This window comes from Hakea prostrata, chromosome 3 (genome assembly GCF_041222555.1).
Source record: "Hakea prostrata isolate BN-2017 chromosome 3, UWA_Hpros_2, whole genome shotgun sequence".
Lineage (NCBI taxonomy): Eukaryota > Viridiplantae > Streptophyta > Magnoliopsida > Proteales > Proteaceae > Hakea > Hakea prostrata.
In genome coordinates, this window is record NC_142602.1 from 48,253,461 (window position 1) to 48,275,676 (window position 22,216).

Below are 22,216 nucleotides of genomic sequence, written 5' to 3' on the forward strand. Positions count from 1 at the left end.
TCTTCTCATCCTTCTCGCCACCTATCAAGACAACCACCAACAACCAAATCAATAGTCCTTTTCCAAACATAATGATTAGTCACTTTTTCACCCTCTGTTTAAAGTAAAAAGTTCAAAAAAAACTTCAAACAGAAACCAGCTGAACATGAAACCTCATTGCCACTTTTAAAATCAACCATCCCCCTTTTTCTTTCTTCTGTTCACTGATCTATAATTAGAGATTTGAACCATAATAAATAAATAAATAAATAAATAAAATAATAAAAAGAGGATAATAAAAGGAACTTCACAATCACCAAACCAGAGAATCATACCTTCGATCGAATCTGTCGAAGCCTTCTTTGTTCTCCTGGCACCGTTCATTCCCTTCCTGAATCTTCGCACATCTCTGACAACTATCCACCAAACCTTGCTCTGATACCACTTTAATGGGAATACAAATGCACAAACACGAATGAAGAAGAACAAACACAAGCAAAGCACACAGATGAATTTATCATGGTTTGGAAAAACCCTGCCTACATCCATTAGAGAGACGAAAAAAAAGAAAATTTCACTGTTTCCAGGAAACCTCACACCACTCTCACACCTCACAAAGTGATATCTCTTCGCTTGCCCCTAGTCCCTATTCTCGAGATGGGTTCCCCAATCTCCTACAGGGATTGATTAATCTAGGTTATCCCATAGAGACTATTTATATGGAAACCTAAAACCCTAATCTCCATATAATTACAATTTTAATCCCGTATAAATAATTGACCAAAACCCTGATCCAATTATAAATACAACCCAATTACAATTATATGGACCTCCATAATACAAGACACCCAAACCCAACACCAGAATCAGCATGGGTCAAATTGCAAATCAAACTTGGTTTCTCACAAGTCATTTGGGAGTTCTATCATAAAAAGAATGTTAGTATTAATGGAGGTTGATCAACTGAGGACTTAAGGTAATCCATAGTTACAGATTTGATTGTTATGGTTTTGTTTTTGGCTTTGAAGACTGAGTCAGAATCAGAAGAATAAGACCCACCAAAACGTGAACTCAAAAGAATATTGATAAACAAAGCCAAACCTTGTTTTTTCTCTTTTTGGGTTAGGTGCAGGTGCAAGTGGTGTTGTTGGAGAGTATTTCATCGAGACAAATTAACAACAAATAGTGAACAGAAATAGGAGGGCAAGAAAGAGGAAGTAAAAGGGGGAGAAAAGTATCCTTGGCATGCATTTTGGTGTTTATTTTTTAGTAGAAGACCATGTGGAAGGTCTGAAGAAAGGATGATTAGAACATGAGGTTGTGTTCCACAAAACAACTATTCTTGTCATAATCTTCTCTACTTCGCGCTAGTAGCAGAACCTTCTTGGATTCTTGTAGGGATCGCCGAGGAAACAATAGGCATTTTCAGGTTAACAAATTCCGTCTTCAACCATAATAATATCTTCAACTCAACGCAAGCCGAAGAAACATGCCTAATAGATCAAGAACTCCACCCTTTTCAGCAGTGGAGGAGAGAAGATGTAGGAGCTGATTATGGATCTTTGTAGAGATTATCTTTGAAGCATAAGACCGAATAGGGAGACTACATATTGTGGATACATCGGGAAGGTTTTGGGAATGAGCTGAGAGAGCAACGAGCATTGTTTCTGAGGTTCCACACCCCCTCTCCCCCCTCCCCCAACACAAAGAACATGTGATTTGACTAGTATGCCCTTATTTTGCACCACTTGATCATTTGGGTTTAAACGTCTACTGCATAAACCGCTAGAATGAATTCTTTGCTTATAATCTATAATAGACTAAAATTCTATTATTGACTCTGGAATTCTTTTCATTCTTTTAAATAAAATAAAGTGTCATAATAGATACCACAATACATTAAAAGAATTAAAAGAAAAGAAAATTGAGAATGAGAATTAACACCAAAAAAGTTGTTAATCTTATTAAGTGATTCTTCCCTTCCCCCCACCCACCCCAAAAAAAACCATTTGAATTTTTTTCCTTTTGGTAAGAAAAGTCATTTGAAATTATTTCAATAAAATCTTGTTGTATGCATTAATTTTGTTCACTAGTTTTTTGGGCTTTTGTGTTTTTGGTCTATATTCAACATCACGTCTAGGTAAATCCACCTGTTAATTAGGTGCAGGCTCAAGATTCCTAGCAGAAGAAAATTGGGGTGGTCGATATTTGGGTAGGTGTTCAAAACTTTTTAGAACTTTCAATTATTTTATGACATTTACTACTATTCCCACTGCCTGAAGTGACCAAAGAGTGCATATACTTTTACCATTTTTCCTTTAAGGGCATTTTTGTCATTTTCTAAATGAAATTGTTTAGAACTTTAGGAAGACCTTTATTGCTTTCTTTATATATTTTTGTTATATTTAAATTATGGTTTTATTTCATGATTTATTTGCACCTTGATAAGGGTATTTTACTCGTCTTCATAAAATATTATTAATGTCGTGAATGCTTCACAAGTATGTTGTTAGTGGTTATTATGCATTCTTAACCACTTTTAGCATTCAAATGTGATTTCATGTCTTTTTATATACTTTTGCATGCTAGGGGCATTTATGTAACTATGAGCATTGTCATCATGTTGACCTTGTACTTTTTTCTTTTTGGGGAGAAACTCATGACCAAGGTTTAAAGTATCATGTATTGATAATGTATTGGTCGGGTGATTTTTTAGAAACTTTGTAGTTCGTATTGTATCGTATCAAAGATACGTACCGATGGATGCATCATTCAAAAGAAATTATCAAAATACATATGAAAATAATCTAATTTAAATAGAAAATAGTAGATTCTATCTTGAGAAAGAAGAAAAATGGCCATAAGAACAAAAAATCATCTTTTCAATTGGTAGGCTTTCTATGTCCAACTCATTTCTTTAGTCTAAACATTTAGTTCTCCTAAGTTTAGGGATGTGCAAATCCTTGAAATATAAGATTTATTGTGTTTCTAGGATTATCTAATTATAGTTCAACTATCAACTTCGAATTGAATTTTTCAGATTCCAAACTATTGGTGAAAAGTCTAGCAGAATGATGAACTGCTTGACTCCAACATTGGAACTATGCGATTTGGTTTGGATTGAGATCACCTGATCTGATTCAGCTCACTTGAGATCTGAACATCTCTAAGAACATAGTGGCTTTGTGTTTAGTTGAAACTTGGGATTTTTAGTGGAGGTCCATTCTTCTCTACATTTTGTGATATTTCCTGAGTCATCCTTAATGACAACTGGGCCCTTGATGATTACATCCCATACATCCAAGTCAAATGCATAGATTAGGTTCTTGAATTGGCTCATAAATGGGCAAAGCCATCACCATTGAAGTATGGCTGTCTAGAGGTGTGAAGTCCCTTCAATATTAGGGCACTAGGGCTAGTCATGTAAGACATGAAAGTGAACTTTCACTTTGATGCCAATCCAAAATCAACCTAGAGGTAGGTGAATAGATTGAGCTAGTGGATATTGCCTTTTATCAATTTAAATAGAGAATTAAAACAAGGCAAGGCACACAAGACTTTTATAATAGTTTGATTCAACTCTATCTACATCTGCTCCTCTCTAACTACAGAGAATTTTCCACAAGTGAGTACATTTTGTTACAATAGAGGAGATCCAACACCTTTAATTACAAAAATTGTGGTCTAAGTAAAAGTGCCTTTACAATCTCGATCAAGCACAATAGTACCAATCTTTTTAGGATAAGAGTATTCTTGTGCTGTTACGCTAAGTTCAGTCTAGGGACTTGGCAAAACGGTCAACTTACAAACAAAGGAGATGGGAAAGAACTTACCTAAAGGGTGTGGCACAAACCCTGGTACGAATTTAGTAATAAGAGTTATTTTCCTCTTGATATCAAGCTTGAGGAAGACCTCTCTGAGTTCAAAAGACTTCAAGCTCTAATTTTAGAGATAAGAAAATCCAAAGGGTTTTGGATTCCATTGGAGACTAAGGTTATAAACACAAGCAAAAGTAGGCCATGTGATGTATTGGTAATTGTGCTTAGAAGTGTCATTAAGGCCCCTATAGCCGAAAGTTGGGTTTGAATTAATGGGGCCCCGCGGATAGAAAACATTCAAAATTTCAAGTTGTTAGTCAACTTGTATACACTTTGGCAATCGACCATCAGAAACTAGCAATTGAAAAGACAGTTGTTGGGTCTGGTTTGGTTTGATGGCTGCTTTGGCACTCGATCGATACTTCGACTGTGAGCTTATCAGTTGACTAGTTGCCCATATTGTTGATACCACGAGGCCACTGTTTCTTGACAATGGCTCACGCTAATTTGTTTGATGGTTGACAGGCACTTTGATTGTCACCTTTTTAGGGCTAACCAAAATAAAAATTTGAAATTGGTAAACCACCTTAAAGCCTGACTAATAGTTTTTCACGCACATGTATTTATATTACAGAAACTTGAACATGCAATTTTGTGCAATTACATGGTGGCACTTGTGCTGGTCTATGTGCATGGTTTTGGTCACTTGAACCGTATCCAAAAAAATTAACATCATTCCTTGGGTTTTAACGGTTGAGACGAAATGACCATTAAACCGTCAAGTTATTTAAAAAAAAGGGGGGAAAGCGAGATAAGAAGTTTACCCTTACCCATACTCTACACTAAACCAACCGACCCTTCAATGTTAACCATATAGGTGGGTGAAGGAATTCCCCCTTCACCTCAAACCATACACAGAGGTGGGTGAAGGAAGAATCCTCTCCCTCGTCTGCTTGCTCGACTCAGATTCACTGTCTCAAATAGAAACACCTTTATATAATATGTACTTCACTCCAATAGGGGAATGGTTGTGGGAAAGGGCCATTTCAAGTAGATTTGTAGAAGCAAATCCTTGATAATTATCACTTGCCTTGTCTTTCTTTGTCGTCAACCAAGGACAAGACACATATTTGTGTTGGTATCTATGTAATATTTGTTAATTGTGGCAATAATCTTACATAATTCGCAAGATATAGAGAGGTAAGACCAACTTCTAGGAAATACTCAACAGATAATGGAAAGGGAGTGCAATTTTTCCCCTTTTCCAATTCTGGATTGATAGTTAGGTCAGGTTTCATGAAGGCATTGATTGCTTCTATGGTTTCACACTGGGTCAGATGTAAGGGGTTTGGAAAAAATAGTTCTACTCCTCTTTTCGGCGTCAATGTCCTTCACTGATCAGAGGAATGATCACTCTCTCATGTGCCAGGAATTGGATTCAATTAATTGGTAGGTGGTGGTCGATTGTATGTAATGTTGAGGAAAGAGGTTCTGATGAAAGAGGTACGACGGGATATTAACTAAACATTGAGTAAAAGTTGGCATTCATCCACCTAACAACTCCTCGTTTATAGTAGGAGCTCTTAGTTAATAAGCTCTTATAGACAACCAACCCCACCTATTATGGATAAACCTAAATACTTTCCGATGAATATAAATAAATATTTCATTTTTATCTTGCCCTTCTAGGCAATACAAAGAAATCCGGAATGAGCATATCGAAAACAAACAAAAAAGTCCACCATGAGAGGAGATGTGATCCAATCCCTCTAACCAGGTCTAGGCATCGGAAATTAGTTTCACTCGCCTCAAAATTTGAGAAATAGGACACTTATATAGACACATATGCTAACTCCACACGCTGAGGTACCTGCATCCAATGAATCATGCAATAAAGGAAACCATAAGAATCTAAATTTGCTGACATGGAGGGGTATGAGTGGGTGGAAGGTAAGAGTGAAAGCAGAAAGCTAGAAAGTTGTTGGGCTAACCAATGATGGTTTTAGGGGTAGCTGAACTCTTTTGTCTATGACTCAAGTCTTTTCTATCTTTTTCTTTCATCTTTTTTCTCAAACGAATAATTCTCTAGAGCTATGGTTTCATTTCCTAAACTTTATGTTTCATCAGTATGTATAGTCCTTAAAAATCCCCTAAATTGTACTTACATGTTCCAACTAAGCTAGCGCAGAATCATCAATTCACTTTTTAGTAACTGAAGGATGTAACAAAGTGTTGTATTAGGTATATGAGATTACACTAGTATTTGTAGACATATAAGGCTCAGTACAAGGTAAAGTACAACAATAGGAAGTCAAAGACTTAGTCACCAGCTGAGCTAGCATTGGGGTCTCCTCAACAGGTCCCCTCAAGCGTAATGGGGGTAAAACCGTAAGCTTGCCTCTAAGGAGTAAAAATCTTGACCAAGGAAGTCCTTTAATCAAAAGATCTGCAAGCTGATCAACTATAAAGACTTATGTTGGATTCTACTAGGAGTTCAATTAGAGTTTGTATTCATGTAAAATTCTACTCCTTGTAATAGTGTACTTTTCACTTAATTATAAATAGAGGGCTTGAGATCATTAATCAATAAGCCATTCTACCAATATCATGTTTCTCAACAACTTAGCATAAAGAGAATTGACAAGATGAAACTAGGTTCCTCACAAAGTGGAAATCAATTTCCACATGTTTGGTTCATGTATGAAAAATGGGGTTTGCAGTCATGTAAGTAGCCTTGATGTTGTCACACCATATCAAAGGAGCAGAGGGAAGAAAGACCCAAATTTTACTAAGAAGGGAGACTAACACTATGTATGACGTCAAGAGGGCCTCTACTAACACTGTTGGAAGTACCAAAGGGTAACCTATGGCTCATTGAGCACCTACAGGCGTTACAAGGGGGAAGAGACCTAGTTCCAGGCACTCCAATACATTTCAAAACAGCCATAGTGCAGGCACATCCTAGATGCCCCAGTCTCCTTTGCCAACATACTACAAATGCAAGAAAAGCAGTATTCTGAGAAGACAACATAGAGCAAGGAGGCTGAACAAAACTGAACTTAGAACTAACAAAATCGGAACCACAATTCTTAGAAGCTTTAAAACTTAGCGCATATAGCCCATTAAAAGTCATGCCTCAGTTCAGCTCCTTACAACTCTGTCAATCCTTGATGATAAACATATCCGAAGAGAAAAGAAAATAGACATCATTCTCTTGATAGAACTTGGAAATAGAGAGAAGGTTACATCTAATCTTAGGCACATAAAACTTCAGACAACCTAAACAAACAACTAGAAGCCTTAACAGTCATATGACCAACATGTGACATGAATAGGGAATCTCCATTACCTACAACTATATTTTGAGAGCCAGAATTGGGTTCTTGATAGCAGCATGATGCATAAGCTTTGTAACAATGTGACCATTAGACCCACTATCTAGAACCCATAAAGAAGAATCAAACCAAGAACTAGAATAACTCATAACAAGGTATCTGACGAATGTATGCATGACTAAACGCTTTGGACATTGAGCACAGAGATTGCCACACCCCACCCACTGGTATCCGTTACCCACCCGACAACTCATGGGTGCGATCCGTCACAGGATCCACGGTCTTACCATCAATAAAAATAAATGCAAGAAATAGAAAATCAAAAGCAAGAGCAAGTTCATATAATTAATCTAAAGAATTACAAAAGTTCAAATATTCCAATAATAAATCAAAAGAAAGAATCAAATGAAAGAAATCATGAATCCAACGTTAACGAGTTCAACGGAAGCAATCAAATAAACTAAATGAGTTTCTTTCTAGTTTCTTTCTCTAGAGCTAAGGTATGCTCTTCTAATTTAGCAAGAAAGGGGGTTCTCCAATTCTTCTCCAAATGTTCCTCAAAATATCTGATAATCTGCCTTTTTCGGCCATCAATGGGTGCTACAAGCACACTCCAAGCATTTGCAGGAGGCTTCGTGCAAGTTATCTCCATCTCCCACTGACGGTACCACATCTTCTTCATATGGGATATTGCACCCATACGGTACCTCTCCGGTTTCTAACAACGTGCTACCATCTGTACAGTTTAATAAAACATACAAAGAAATGAATGAGTTCTAACGAACTCAGTAAGGATAACACATTTCTCATATATATGTCAACATAATCAGCAATGCATATATGGAATGAATGATATGCAAGAGTACGTATGCGACTAAGATCTAACTATGCAAGTCTTTAGACAATTGACATGCTTTAAGATATAACACCAGCCCTCCTCTAGGTAGGTCTAGTCACTTTGATCCCCCATGGACTGGTTATCTCTATTGGGATTTTGGGTAAGGGGTTAAGTCATCATTAGGCATCCATGGCTGGGGTTTAAGTCAACACTCTCTTACCACGACCATTGGCATGAGTACTAGCGCATGTCGGAATTTCTAATCCAATGCAGGGTCATACTAGTAATATACTAATGAAGTCCAGATACTTCCCCTATGGCACCAACCAACTCGGTTCCGTATCTTTTGCAACCTAGGAATGAGAATCCTCATGGACTGGCTACCACTATTGGACTGTACTCCCTAACCCTATGGTCATCCACATATTATTGAGGCGGAATGCTCTCATGACCCCTCACGACTCCTTGGCCGCTCCTTGGATGTCCATGAGCCTAACCCTACCATTGCATGATCAACAGTGGACCACTGAGTCTCAGCACAGACTGGTTACTGCTATAAGATGAAATAGAGTCACGTCACTATTGTCACGGTTCATCCAGCTTCAATTCCCCTACCGAAAGGGTAGTAGCATGTTGGGCACCTAGCCATGCAATTCTAGACTCTTTAGGTATGTCATCCAACAGTCATGATAGTGCTGAAGGCATCAGTGAGCATGTGTCCCATACCACAACCCTCTGAACTCTCAAGCAAGGATCCCCAATTGGATATATTTCCATCACAACTACATCACATCATTCAAGATCATATCATAACCATTCATTCAATATCATGAATTGATAAAGTATATAAAAACATTATATACAACAGTATTATAATGAATTATACAACTACAACAAGGTACATGATTAATGAATAATGTAAGAAATAATTGATTCATCATATAGCATATCAGCATATAACAAGAATGTGTGTCCTTACCTATAATTATGTAAAAGTTTACTAATATGCAATCAAACCACAATTATAAGACTTCCAGCAAAGTCAGTGAACACATAAACATAGGGTTACAAGAATACATTAATGGCATGAGTCAAATCAAGCAAAAACAAAACTCACATAGCCACTGTGACCCAGCTGGTCGCTTGGGCCAGTCGGTTAGGTCAAGTGTAACACCCGCAACTAAAACATAGGGGTACTCTTGGCATTTTGTATTGATATTCAAATAATTACCGTTAAAAGCCGAACTAGTATGGGATTAACATAGTTACTAGGATTTATTTGCTAAATTCAATCACAGGTTGAGGATTAGCTAAATGGTTAACAAGCACCTTGAATAAAGAGAGAAGTCAAGGGTTCAATGCCTCATAGCTAAATAAAAATATATTACACACTTTGATATTGTTTTAACCCCATCCGGATCTACTTTAGAATCTAGGGGATTTCATGCGTGGAAGTCAAAAACATTCCATAAATAAAAGAATGATTAAATGATAAAGAAAATATTGCATAAATAGGGAATAAAAGACAAATCAAATATTGCATGAGAGAGAAAATATGTAATCAAATAAAAAGAGGAATCCAATATTGAGGGAATCAAGTATTGAGAGAAACTAAGTATGGGAATATAAGGAAAACCTGGGAATTCAGGAGGAGATGGTTGATGGAATCGTGGAGGTTAGGAGGGGAGAGAGGAAAGATGATGAGAACATGGTATATTAAAGAAGAGAATTGAGAGCCTATATTGGTTAAGCAAGAATAGAAAAGAAAGACAATGGTGCAGAGAAAAGAAGAAGATAATTTGGAGCGTTGAAGGCCCTCTATCGAAGGGTGATATTCTTTTTGTGATTTCTCCACTGTAAGTACAATCTTCACACTTTCAATATGTTATTGTCTTCTTTTTCTATGATCTAATTAATAATTTTACGTGACTTCTTAGTGATTAATTCTTTTATTGAATTTATAACTTATCTTGATTATTAATACGTTTTATATGATTTACATAGTTTATTGGTATATGATTTATTTCTTTGATTTAATAATTTGATTTTGAGTATGACTACGTTTTAGATTTTGTCTATCTTGATTTATTAGTATCTTGTCTTTGAGTATATAAATATCTATTCTTTTAGATTATATTTTATGAAATTATTATGATCTATCAATAACTAATCTCTCCCTTGAATTTATTAATCTTTTCTATAAGCATGAATGTATCTTTATATTTGTGTTTTATTGGGTTATTTATTATTGTATTATGCATTGATTTTATAATGGACTATATCCAAAATTCATCATTTTCATATAATCTTGCATTGTTTGCATATGATTCATCAAAACATGTCATGGTCATATTAGCATTATGTGTGATGTTGAGTTAGTAGATGTTTTGGATGAGAATGTATGTTAAGGCTGTGTAACGCGCGCAGACCATGTAACGGCATGGAACATACATTGATTCTAAAACATTTGGTTAAGGTAGATGGATGTTGGGCTGTGTAACGCGCGCAGGCCATGTAACGGCATGGGACATCCGATCTACCTTAGACCATGTATGCATGAGAGATGGTAGTTGTGTTTTTGGATGAGAATGTATGTTAAGGCTGTACGGCATGTACGCGCGAGCCATGTAACGGCATGGAACATACATTGAGTTTGGAAACATTTGGGTTAGGGTAGCTGGATGTTGGGCTGTGTAACGTGCGCAGGCCATGTAACGGCATGGGACATCCTATCGACCCTAGACCAGTGAAGGTGTGATTTATTTCTATCTTTTTGGCATCATTGAGTCTCATTCATATCATTGGGCATGTCATGACTTTATTTTCTCATTTATACATGTTAGTTAATTTTATTTGTATAAGATTCTATTTAATTAAATATTAAATATAAAAAGAAAGGAAACTGTTGATATGTGTTAGGTTGTACTTGCTAAGTTTCTTCCCGAAACTTATCCCTTACTTCTGCAGATGATGGACTTGATCAGAGAGATGGTGGATATTCAGAGGATGAAGATCAAGATCATGTCTACTATATCTCTTAGGATAGATAAATATTGAAATTTCCTATTAGTTGTAAATCTTGGATTCTAGACCTTTAATTGGATTTCATTAAAATTATGAGACAATTCATGGAAGCATTTTGATTTATATTTGAATATTTTCCACTGCGATCATTTGTAGTTTTGGTGGATTTTATTATTCACATTGTCTATGGAAACCCTCTTAGTGTAGTTTGGTTCACTACCTAAGTAACGTCGATCATTGATCAATGACGACTTTCTCCTTACATGGAGATTGGGGCGTTACATCAAGCGACCGCCTTTGTTACAGACAATCAGTAAGATCTGAAATTCTGACTTTTGATCACCCAATTCCAATCTTTAAGTCTGAATTTCCTTCTTAATTAGTCTATAACAAAGGTGCAAATCAGTAACCTAAAATTAACAAGATCCACTACCCAATTTCTCTCCCTTGATTAGATCCATCCTTCATCTGAATGCAAGGATTCATTTTCGGACAGGATCTTCTCAAGATCATTGATAAGGGAATAGAACTAATCATAAATAGGCCAACACTAACACAAAGGAGATGGATCTACACCATTCCTAAAGCTGAGGGAAAAGAATGAGTGAATGGAGATCACATACCTCTTCCAGATTCGCAAAACAGGCAGGTGAAGTGATCCATATCACAATCCACACTTCACTCACCTTCCTGCACATGTTCACTGCCTCCTAACCATCCACAGCAGCAATCCCAAATATGTGATCCACAGAGAAAATTAGGGCAAATGCCCAAGATTAACCTAATACAATGTAGGATGTAACAAAGTATTGTATTAGGTATATGAGATTACATCAGTATTTATAGCTGTATAAGGCTGAGTATAAGGTAAAGACTAACAATAGGAAGTCAAAGACATAGTCACTGGCTGAGCTGGCAGTGGGGTCTTCTCAACAGTAACCTTATATGGAATTATCCATAGGCATAGCATAATACGATTTTATAGCTAATCTGCTTTCTTCCTTCGTCAATTGCACATGAATTAAAAGAGTTGGGATAGCTTCCCTCCCATATTTGGTTATGGTTCCTTCTTGAGATGTGATGAAAGTAGGTGGCTCTTCAAGCATATTAGGGCTACTTTTGTAAACACTCTACTAATGTATGGATTGGGATAAGACTGCACTTGCTCTGGAACCAATGACCAAACTCCATGCTCTTTAGTGTTCAATTCGTAATTTTCAAGAAAACCAAAATCTGAACTCATTAGGGTTTTGGGTGAAAAGACCTGTGAAGGGACAACGCAGTTGCAAGCCTTGCAATTTCAACACGCATGATGACACTGTTCTTGTTTCGAACAATTGTGTGAACTTCAACTAAGAGAAGAGAAAATATGTCTTCTTCCTTTTGTACACGATTGAAGCAAATATCTTCTCTACATAGGTACTTTAGCCTTGAAGTGAAAAGCTAGAGAAGAATAAAGAGTGGAAAACACAACATCTGGGCTTCCTACCCAATCAACATCAGAGTATCCCCCAAGATCATAGAAGAATGATGAGAGAAGAATAGTCCCAACGTAGAGTAGCCTAAAGATAGCGCAGGATGCACTTCACTGCACTACAATGAATATCAGTGGTTGGATGCATGAACCCAGCTATATGACTCACTACTTAAGCTATATCTGGACGAGTACTCACAAGATACTGTAATGCACCCACGATACTCAGTCCCATAATCTAAAGGAGTGCCGTCATTAAGGGAGAGAGATACACTTGAGGCAACTGGTGAAGCAACAAACCTGGCACACTTATCTTAGTCTGTGCTAACAAGTTTGTAATATACTTGTGTTGAGAAAGAAATAAGCCTTCAGAAGTACCCTGAGCCTCCATTCCTATAAGTATTGTAAATTCCCAAAGTCTTTGATGGAAAATGTCGTAGCTAAGGCTTTAAGCAAAGAAGATATGGCTTCTAAATTGTTGCTTGCGACAAGAATACCATCCCCATAGATGAGGAAATATAATGTCACTTGGGAGTTCTTGTAATAGAAGAGTGAAGTATTAGTACAAGAAACCGATGTGAAGTGATAAATGTGTTAGCTTATTGTACCAAGCTCTTTGTGCCTGCTTAAGACCATAGAGCGATTTCTTTAAGTGACAAACATGTAAAGGAAAGGCCAGATATGAAAAACTCACAGGTGTATGTGTAGTAGTGCCAGAGATAGAAGTAGGCAAGCAAGGAGGTTGTAGAAGGTTCATTGATGAGTAGGATGCAATCTTAACATCAAAATTTCCCAGGCTGTCCTTTTCATTAAGAACAATTCATTTTACATCAAAAAATTCAAAAATGACTTACCTTGGGAATCATATTGTGATAAAGCTCGGTCTTGGATAGAGGTTTTCTAATTAAAATTTGGTTCAACATGTAGCATGTAGTGTTCACGCCTTTGGCCATAAGTACTTGAGTAGAGAGTACCCTTTCAACATTGTCTGTGCCACTTCTTATAGACCTGTTCTTTCTCTTCACAACCCCATTTGACTTCGATGTTTTAAGGGATGAGAAGAGTGATTCTTCACTGTGATGGAAGTCTTGGAATTGAAGTATGTGGGCGAATTTTCCACCATGATTGATTTGTATTTGTGATTAGGTATACCTTCTGGTTTTGTATTTCATAAAATAGCAAAATTTTCAAGTGCATCATTTTAATGCCTTAGAAATAGGGCACATGTGTATCAGGAGTAGTCATCCTCTATCACATAATTTTAGTGTTTACCTCCTAGGCTAGCAGTTGGGATAGGACCAAATAAGTCACATGCAATAGCTCTAGAGGTCTATTAGTGGAGACTATATTCTTGGTCTTATGGGGGAACCTTCTTTGCTTACCCTTTTGACATACATCACATAATTGATTACTGTCAAGTTTTTATTTTAGCTCAGTTTTTAACAAGATTCCTTGAAAAGATTGGTTTAGTTAACTTGGTTTCGACATGTCCTAGCTTATTATGCCATGTTTTGGATTCTTCATTTGAGATAAGACATGTCATACTAGATGAGGACTTTCAAATATGCATGCGTATATATTCCCTTTCCTAGTGCCTTTTAAGAGCAATGTGTCTTTGGGGTCTCTAACATAATAGTGAGGTACATCAAAATATCTTATAGCCATGCTGTATAGGTGACTTACATTGATTATATTGTTGCAAGTTTGCTACCAAGTAGAATTTGATATGAATGTATCTCCAGTGTTGTTTTTCCTAATTCTATTGATCTTCTCTGTACTATTGTCTCCATCATATTTTGTTATCTTCATGAATTTCTTAAGGTTTGTGGTCATATGCTTGGAACGTCTGTTGTTAATATACCATCCATTATTGCATATGTTCTTCAAGCACATTTGGGGAGACAAGATTAAGAACGCATTGGTCCCTAATGTCTTATGGGTCCATTTGTGTTAGGATCAAAGTTTCCCTTAGGAACCCATGTAGGAGTATAACCCTTTGATCTTTGATGATTAGGGTCACATATATCAAAAACTTCCGTAGGCACATATGGGGTCTTTGTCTTCGCCTTGGCTTTCCTTATTGTCTCATTCCTAGGCCTCCATGAATGTTTCGTAGTGTATTGTGTATGTAGTTGTTTATATGCCTGAGATCTTTTATAGCGATATAGTATATACCCTTGATAGCCTCGATATTCATACAGTGTGTACTTATGCAGCCTTCATTATAGTCATGGTGGTCTTTTGGAGGAAATCTTGTCTAGTTGGGCCTTCTATGATTTAGTCTTTGGTTATCTAGCCAATTAGGGTTTCAATTATTTCCACTACTTGTAGGATTGGACAAAGAGTCACTAGGCTCATTGCAAACCTTACAAATGATGAGCTTAAATTAAGGATTGTCCCATTTTCCTTGGTCTCCTTCTTTGGTTATGTTTTCTTAGAGTATTGCTAATTGTTCCCTTTTTAAAGGTAAAACTTTTTATTTTCCGTTGTCCTTGGTCTCCATTGTATCACAATCCTTCCTTGTCTTAAGGTGATTTCTGGGGTGCCTAAGAGGCTATCTAACCTTTGTAAAGGTGTTTATAGCACTAGTAATACTTTCATTGTTTTACTCAATTTGAGATCTCCAGTTCTAAAACCTTGGTATTAGGATTTGTACTTCTTCCTTGAGGGCTATGTTTGATGCCTCAAGTTCCATGCATTCCATGAATAGACTTAGCCCTTTTCTATGTCATCTTTATCAATGTTATCGACATTGACAATATCCTCATAGTTGGAAAAAGGAGCTTACCTCAAAGTCCTTTCCATTTTGTGGTCATAAGTGGAGATTAATGACTTCAATATCTAAGTTTTCTTCCTCTTATTCATCATCAAGTGTCTCGTATATGACGAAAGCTTTGTAGGCTGCTTTTTCCCCCTTCTTTTTCCTCCCCCCCCCCCCTTCTTTTTTCTTTTCTTTTCTCTTGTCTCGTTTTGCATTCAACAATCGGATTTGAAATGTTTGGGCTTTCTACATTCAAAGCATAAATTTCTTTCCATTAAAAAAAAAAAAAAAAAAAAAAAAAGAAAGAAAAGAAAGAGAAAGCATACAATTTCTCTTTTTCTTTTGAAAAAGGTTTTTCTTTCTAAGAAGACCTACATTGGTGATTTCTTTGCATTTGTCCCTTGTTGAGTCTTCCTCCTTTATTTTTGAAGAACCTAGGGGATCTCTTTGTGATCAGGGACATATCTTTCCCTAAGTCAAAATTTTCTTCATCATTGCTTTGGCCAATGGTACTGCTAGAAGATTTGAGGGCAACAGTCTTTCTCTTTTAATCATTTTGATCTTAAGCCCCATACCGTCTGTCCTCTTCCTGTTCTGCTTTATGGGCTAGGAGAGATCTCATTAATTTATCCAAGGTAGTTGTAGATAGATTTCAGATTTTTGGATGGCAGGTTCTTTGGGACTCCACCTGGGAGGAAGTTCTTTTTTTGTGTTGCTGAAATATTTTGCCAAGTCTATGCACCTTATTGATGATGTGGACTAACAATTATAAAGAGAGGCAATATCTTTATTTTCTAGCATCTTAAAAATTTCATATTGTAATATTTATATACCTAGGTTCATCTTCCTTATATGTTGGTGCTTTTTGTAAGTGATCAAGAGCATATCAGAGATTTCCTTTGTAGATTTGCAGGTTCTTCAATGGTAGTAAATCTTCTAATTAATCTCAAGGCACATTTAAGAACATAGTGGCCTTATGGTTTAGTTGAAACTTGGGATTTTTAGTGCAGATCCATTATTCTCTAGGTTTTGTGCCTTTTCCTAAGTCACCCTTAATGACAATTGAGCCCTCGATGATTATATCCCATACATCCAAGTTGAATGCATATATGTAATTCTTAAAATCATCTTTTCCAATGGGCAAAGCTTTCACTGTTAAACTATGGCCATCTAGAAGTGAAAGTCCCTCTGGTCTTAGGGCAGTTGGGGTAAGTCATGTAGGCCAAGGGTCTTTAACTCAATATAGTAGTGAATGAAAGTGAACTCCTGCTCTGATGCCAATTGAAAGTCAACCCAGAGGAAGTGTATAGGTTGAACTAGTGCATATTGCCCTTTCGAAATGAGTACAAAATCAAATTTAAATAGAGAATCAAAACAAAGCAAGGCACACAATAATTTTATAGTAGCTCTACTCAACTGTACCTATGTCCACTTCTCTCTAACCAAAGAGAATTTTCCACTTCTGAGTCTCTTTCCTTACAGTAGCATAGATACAATACCTTTACAAAAAATCTTGATCTAGTTAAGAGTGCATTTACAATCTTGATCCAGTGCAAGAGTTCCCAATCTTTTTAGGATAAGGTCCAGTCAAGGGAATTGGTACAACAGTTCATGTACAAATAAAGAGATGAGAAAGGAATTATCTAAAGGGTGTGGCACATACCCTTGTATGAATTCAATGATGAGAATGAATGCTCAATCAGTCACCTTACTTAATTTCCTCTTGATGTTGCTTGAGGAAGACCTCCTTGAGTTCCAATTTCAAAAATTAATTTTGCAAATGTATTTAGAAAAAGCCTGACCTTACAGTACTTCATGCAAATGTATTTAGATTACAAAAGCATGAACATGTAATTTTGCACAATAATGGCCATGCTTGTCCTGGTCTATTGGATGGTCTTGGTAATTTGATACTTTTGCATTTTCAAGCACTCGAAGTGCATCCACACATGTGATGGTCTGTCATCTTAGTGTCTTCTTTTGGTTCTTGAACATCATTAGGATAAATTAAGTGCACCTAAGTTCTCAGGATAAGTTTGCTTGTACACCCACTCACTGCATTATGACATTTTTAATCTTTCACACAAGTAACATGTTAGTACAGTTCTCTGTGTTCACAATCATCAAAACTGATGAGGTGTGAAAGGGTCATTTAGTTAACAATTTCCTTAGGCTTTCCACATCTTGCAGCTTTTTTGTTGAACATTCTTGTGATACCACTCAGACCAATTGTATACAGGACAGGAAATTTGATTCAACAAGATTGCATACATCTGCCCAAGTGGACTAGAGATTTTCCACCATTTTTTATGAAATATTTTCCCATTACTATCCATTTCATAAAGTTCTCAAATTGGTTGTAATTATCCATTCCACATAAAAGCAATATACAAGGAACCCAAAACCAATCCCATAGAAGTACAAATTTACCTTTAAATGGAATAGATTAGAAAACCAATCCCCATATCTCAAAGGAATATATTTCTTATACGGTTTGGTTTCCAGATGTTTGTTCTACCTTGAATTGAATTGAAAAATCTAAACATAAAAATGATGGATGTCTGTTTTATTGGTTTCATTAAAACAATTATAGTTGTAGCAGTTTCATGATTAGTCACTTGATTTCCTTGATTCATCCATCTCCTATGGTTTCATATATTGTATAATTGCAGTTTTAAGGTTTCTCATCTCTATTGGTTGTTCAATATTTTATTTTATTAGTAAATATTTTTTAGGTTTATAAAGCTTTTAGTAGTAGTAGCAGGAATGGTGCAAGTCATCGCTTGAATCCACAAGTGAGAAAAAACAGAGGATGAAAAAAATTTAGCTGCAAACAAGGTTGTAGCCTAAGATGTGTGCTGATTTGAAATAATTCCTTTTTGGTTTCCAAATCTCTTGTTAGGTTTTATTATTTTCCAGAATACCCAACAAGATTATTTATTAATGCACATGATTGGTGCGGTAGAAACATGCATAAAAGAACAATTTTAACTTGATGCTTCCTTTTAATTGTCTTTCCCAGGTCATCCGTAGACAGGCCTATCGAAGTAAATAAGGTGAAAGTCGAAGAGATTTGCTTTAAAATGGCGGAGTCCATTATCACATCTCTATTGGGAAAAGTTGGCACCTTGATGTTTCAAGAAGCTATTTTCCTTGGTGGATTAGAAACTCAAATCCTGTCTCTTCATGACGAACTTGAGTGGATTAATTACTTCCTAAGAGATGCTGATGAAAAGCGCAAAAAAAATAGAAGGGTGAACATATGGGTGAGTCAAATCAGAAACCTCGCATATTTTGCTGAGGATATACTTGATCTGTACATGCTTGATGTCATGCGACAACACCGGAAAAGTATAGGGCAAAGGATTGTGAGTTGTCATAAACATCTTTTTGAACTGCACAAGTTGGGAAATCAATTGGAAGATGTCAATAGAAGGTTTGAAAAGATTTCAGCTAATAAATCCAAGTATGGGATTGAAGCTAGTGAATCTAGAGAGACTTCTTCGGCTGGTCGGGATGACGGATATGTGCAGAAGGTAAGGAGAGATACAATGGGAGAGGAAGTTGATGATGTTGTAGGCTTTGAGAAAGAAATTGGTGAACTCACGGCTCTGCTGACAAAACAAGATTCCCCACAGCTTCTTGTTGTATCCATAGTTGGTATGGGTGGTCTAGGTAAGACCACTCTCGCGAAGAAAGTTTACAACAGTTCCAAGGTCAAGAAGAGTTTCGATTCTTGTGCATGGATTTATGTCTCCCAAGAATACCAAATCAAAGATCTTCTCCTCTTGGCTGTATCACAAGTTGAGTTATATGATAAGCAGAATCTAGAAAAGAAGAATGAGAAAGAGTCAAGGCATGGACTTAACAAGGAGGAAGAGTGGAAGCAGGAACTAGAAAAGAAGAGTGAGAAAGAGTTGAAGAATATGCTCTATGATCACTTGAAAGAGAAAAGATGTCTGCTCGTATTCGACGATGTATGGAAGACACAAGATTGGGTTACACTGAAAAAGGAATTTTTTTCTCATCCTCAAAATGATGAAAGGAAGCACCAACGAGTGTTACTTACCACTCGTTACTCGGAAGTAGTCAACCATGTAGATCCATTAAATTATGCTAGTATTCTACATCAACTTAAAAAATTGAATGGGGAGGAGGGTTTTCAACTCTTCAGAAAGAAGGTTCTCCAATTCCAAGTGCAAACTGATCAACCAATAAGCAAATACACTAAAGATTTAGAAAAAATTGGAAGGGAATTGGTTGACAAGTGCGATGGATTACCGCTTGCAATTGTGACACTAGGTGGTGTTTTATCAACAAAGCCGCAAACAGCAAGCATGTGGCAGAAGACACTCGAAAGTGTGAAATGGCATCTTAATCAAGGCCAACATCAATGCATGTCCATATTATCTCTAAGTTATATGGACTTGCCGTATTACTTAAAATCTTGTTTCCTCTATTTTAGTGTTTTCCCAGAAGACCATGAGATCGAATCTAAAAAATTGATTCGGTTATGGGTTGCTGAAGGGTTTATATAACAGAGGGGCAATGAGTCAATGGAAGATGTAGCGGAGGAGTACCTGGAAGAGTTGATTGATAGGAGCATGATCCAAGCAACAAAGAGGAGTTCAGATGGAAGTGTTGAGACATGCCGTATCCATGATCTGTTGTTGGACATAGCAGTTTCAGAAGCCAAGGAAGAAAATCTTGTTGAAATATACGGAAGTAGCACTAGTAACTGTTCGGCTTCGACTTTTCTAAATAGATTCCGGTGGCTTGGGATCCATTCCGACAACAATAATGGTATGTATCATCATGTACCGAGCAGTTCTAGTATCCTATTCCATCTTCATTCTTTGTTGGACTTTAGTGGAGGAGGAGTACTACTTGACAAAAAGATGTGGAAGGGGTTCAATCTACTTAGAGTATTGGATTTAGAGGGAGCTGAAAATATCCGTACTTTACCCGAGGAAATTGGAGGGCTCGTCCTTCTGAAGTACTTGAGCTTAAAAAGAACCAAAATAAAAAGAATTCCACATTCAATGGGGAACCTTTACAACTTACAAACCTTAGATTTGTCTCTAACAAATCTTAGTGACATTCCCAAGGAAATATGGAGAATGCAGCAACTAAGACATCTTATTTGCCACTACTTATATGGGTCTCCAGGTAGAGTAGTGGAATGCATGGAAAAGGTTGTGAATAAGATTGGTGGTCAAAGTGGTCCTTCTAGAATCAATAATTTGAGGGAACTCCAAACGTTGTGTCTCGAAAGCGGCAGTTGGATAGGTGAAATTGACAAGTTGACGAATCTGAGGCAACTCAAGATACTGTATGGAGATAAGGAGACCACGTTGCACAGAAAAGAGGCATTAATTGTCTCTTTGGCCAAATTGGAAAAACTTAGAGTCTTGTCTCTCTTTATGTGTTTCCCTCCTAATTTGTTTGATCTTGTTTCATTTTCACACCATGTGCATCTCCATTATATTGAATTGTCTGGGAAACTAGAGAAGATACCTGCCTCCAATGAATTTCCGCCAAATCTCAAAGAATTGATAATGGTATGGTCACAATTAAAGGAAGAAGACCAACCAATGGCAACACTAGAGAAGCTACCAAACTTGAAGATTCTCCAATTAAAATTTGATGCAGTTGATGGAAAGGAAATGATTTGTTCAGCAGGAGGTTTTCCTAAACTCCAAGAATTGAGAATATGGTCACATTCAGACTTAGAGGAAGTGCAGGTGCAGCAAGGAGCCTTCCCCTGCCTTAAAGTTTTGTTTATTACTGACTGCGAAAAGCTAAAGATGATTCCAGATGGGTTGCGCTGCGTCACTACCCTTCAAGAGCTGAACATATGGGGCATGCCGGATGAGCTCTTGGCTAGGATCCAAAAAGACACGGAAGAAGGAGGAGCCGGGGAGGATTGGGAAAAGATAAAGCACATACCCTCTGTCACTACCAGCAGAAGATGAAATAGATGAAGATGAAGGCTTGCAATATCACAAGTGAGCTATCCTTTCCTTTCACAGAAATATAAATGTATATATTTCTTTCCTTTGTGACTTTTTTAATCGCTATTAATTGTTTTGAATTATTATTATTATTATTATTATATTATGCAGCTATTGAGATGGAGAATGAGTTGAGAGGTTGCAAAAGAAGAGACAGATGCAGGAGTAGTAAAAGAAAAGAGAGGGAGGGAGGGGCTGCTTCAATTTATGTATGGATTAAATTAAGTATCATCTGTCTGTCTGGGCCATGATGCAGATGCAGGTGCAGGAGGCATGGAATTAATGGTCCAATATTAGAAAGATCTGAGTATTATTATTATTATTATTATTATTTCTAGCTTTTCATTTTCACTTGGAAGGCCACGGCCAACAGACTTCTGGCCTTTATAAACAAACAATTTATTTCTATAAACACTATTAAACATGGTGGTGGGTTATTATTATTTGTATACATGGGTGTGGCAATAGAGAGTATTCTAGCTTTTTCGGTTGGAAGGAATTGAATCTTATTTGTTTGACCCACCCATATGCTCTCTTCTGTTCTGTTGTGTTGGGGTCATGGATCGGTTTCATCAGAATATCCATATGACCATATATATATATCCATATATCATCTGTCATTGGGCGGTGGCAATTAATTATCTGATGCAAATTCATGAAGGATCTTGATCTTTTCGTAATTGTTCAATTTGCATGATTTTATTATATTATCATCATCAGATGATCTTGGTGATGGAGTCCTGATCAACTTGCAAGCTTGATTTTGGATTAATTAATGGGAGCTTCAATTCGTAGATAAAATCTCTTTCTTCATACATCTTCTACGGTTTTCGTTTCCAGATGTTTTGTTCCATTTAAAATAAATCTAAACATTAACAATAATGAATGTCATCAATATATAGCATTCCCAAATCAGTTTTACTGATTTCTTGATTCATTCATCTCATATTGTTGAAGCGTATTCCAGAGACAC

The 22,216-nt window shown here is 36.7% G+C and overlaps 1 pseudogene across 1 annotated transcript; it reads left to right on the top strand.

Moving 5' to 3' along the window:
• The first annotated feature begins 18,263 nt into the window (after positions 1-18,263).
• LOC149022378 (putative disease resistance protein At1g50180) lies at positions 18,264-21,747 on the top strand (annotated as a pseudogene). Its single transcript, XR_016172429.1, has 3 exons — positions 18,264-19,037; positions 19,086-21,237; positions 21,355-21,747. The product of XR_016172429.1 is annotated as a putative disease resistance protein At1g50180 (transcript).
• Positions 21,748-22,216: the final 469 nt, after the last annotated feature.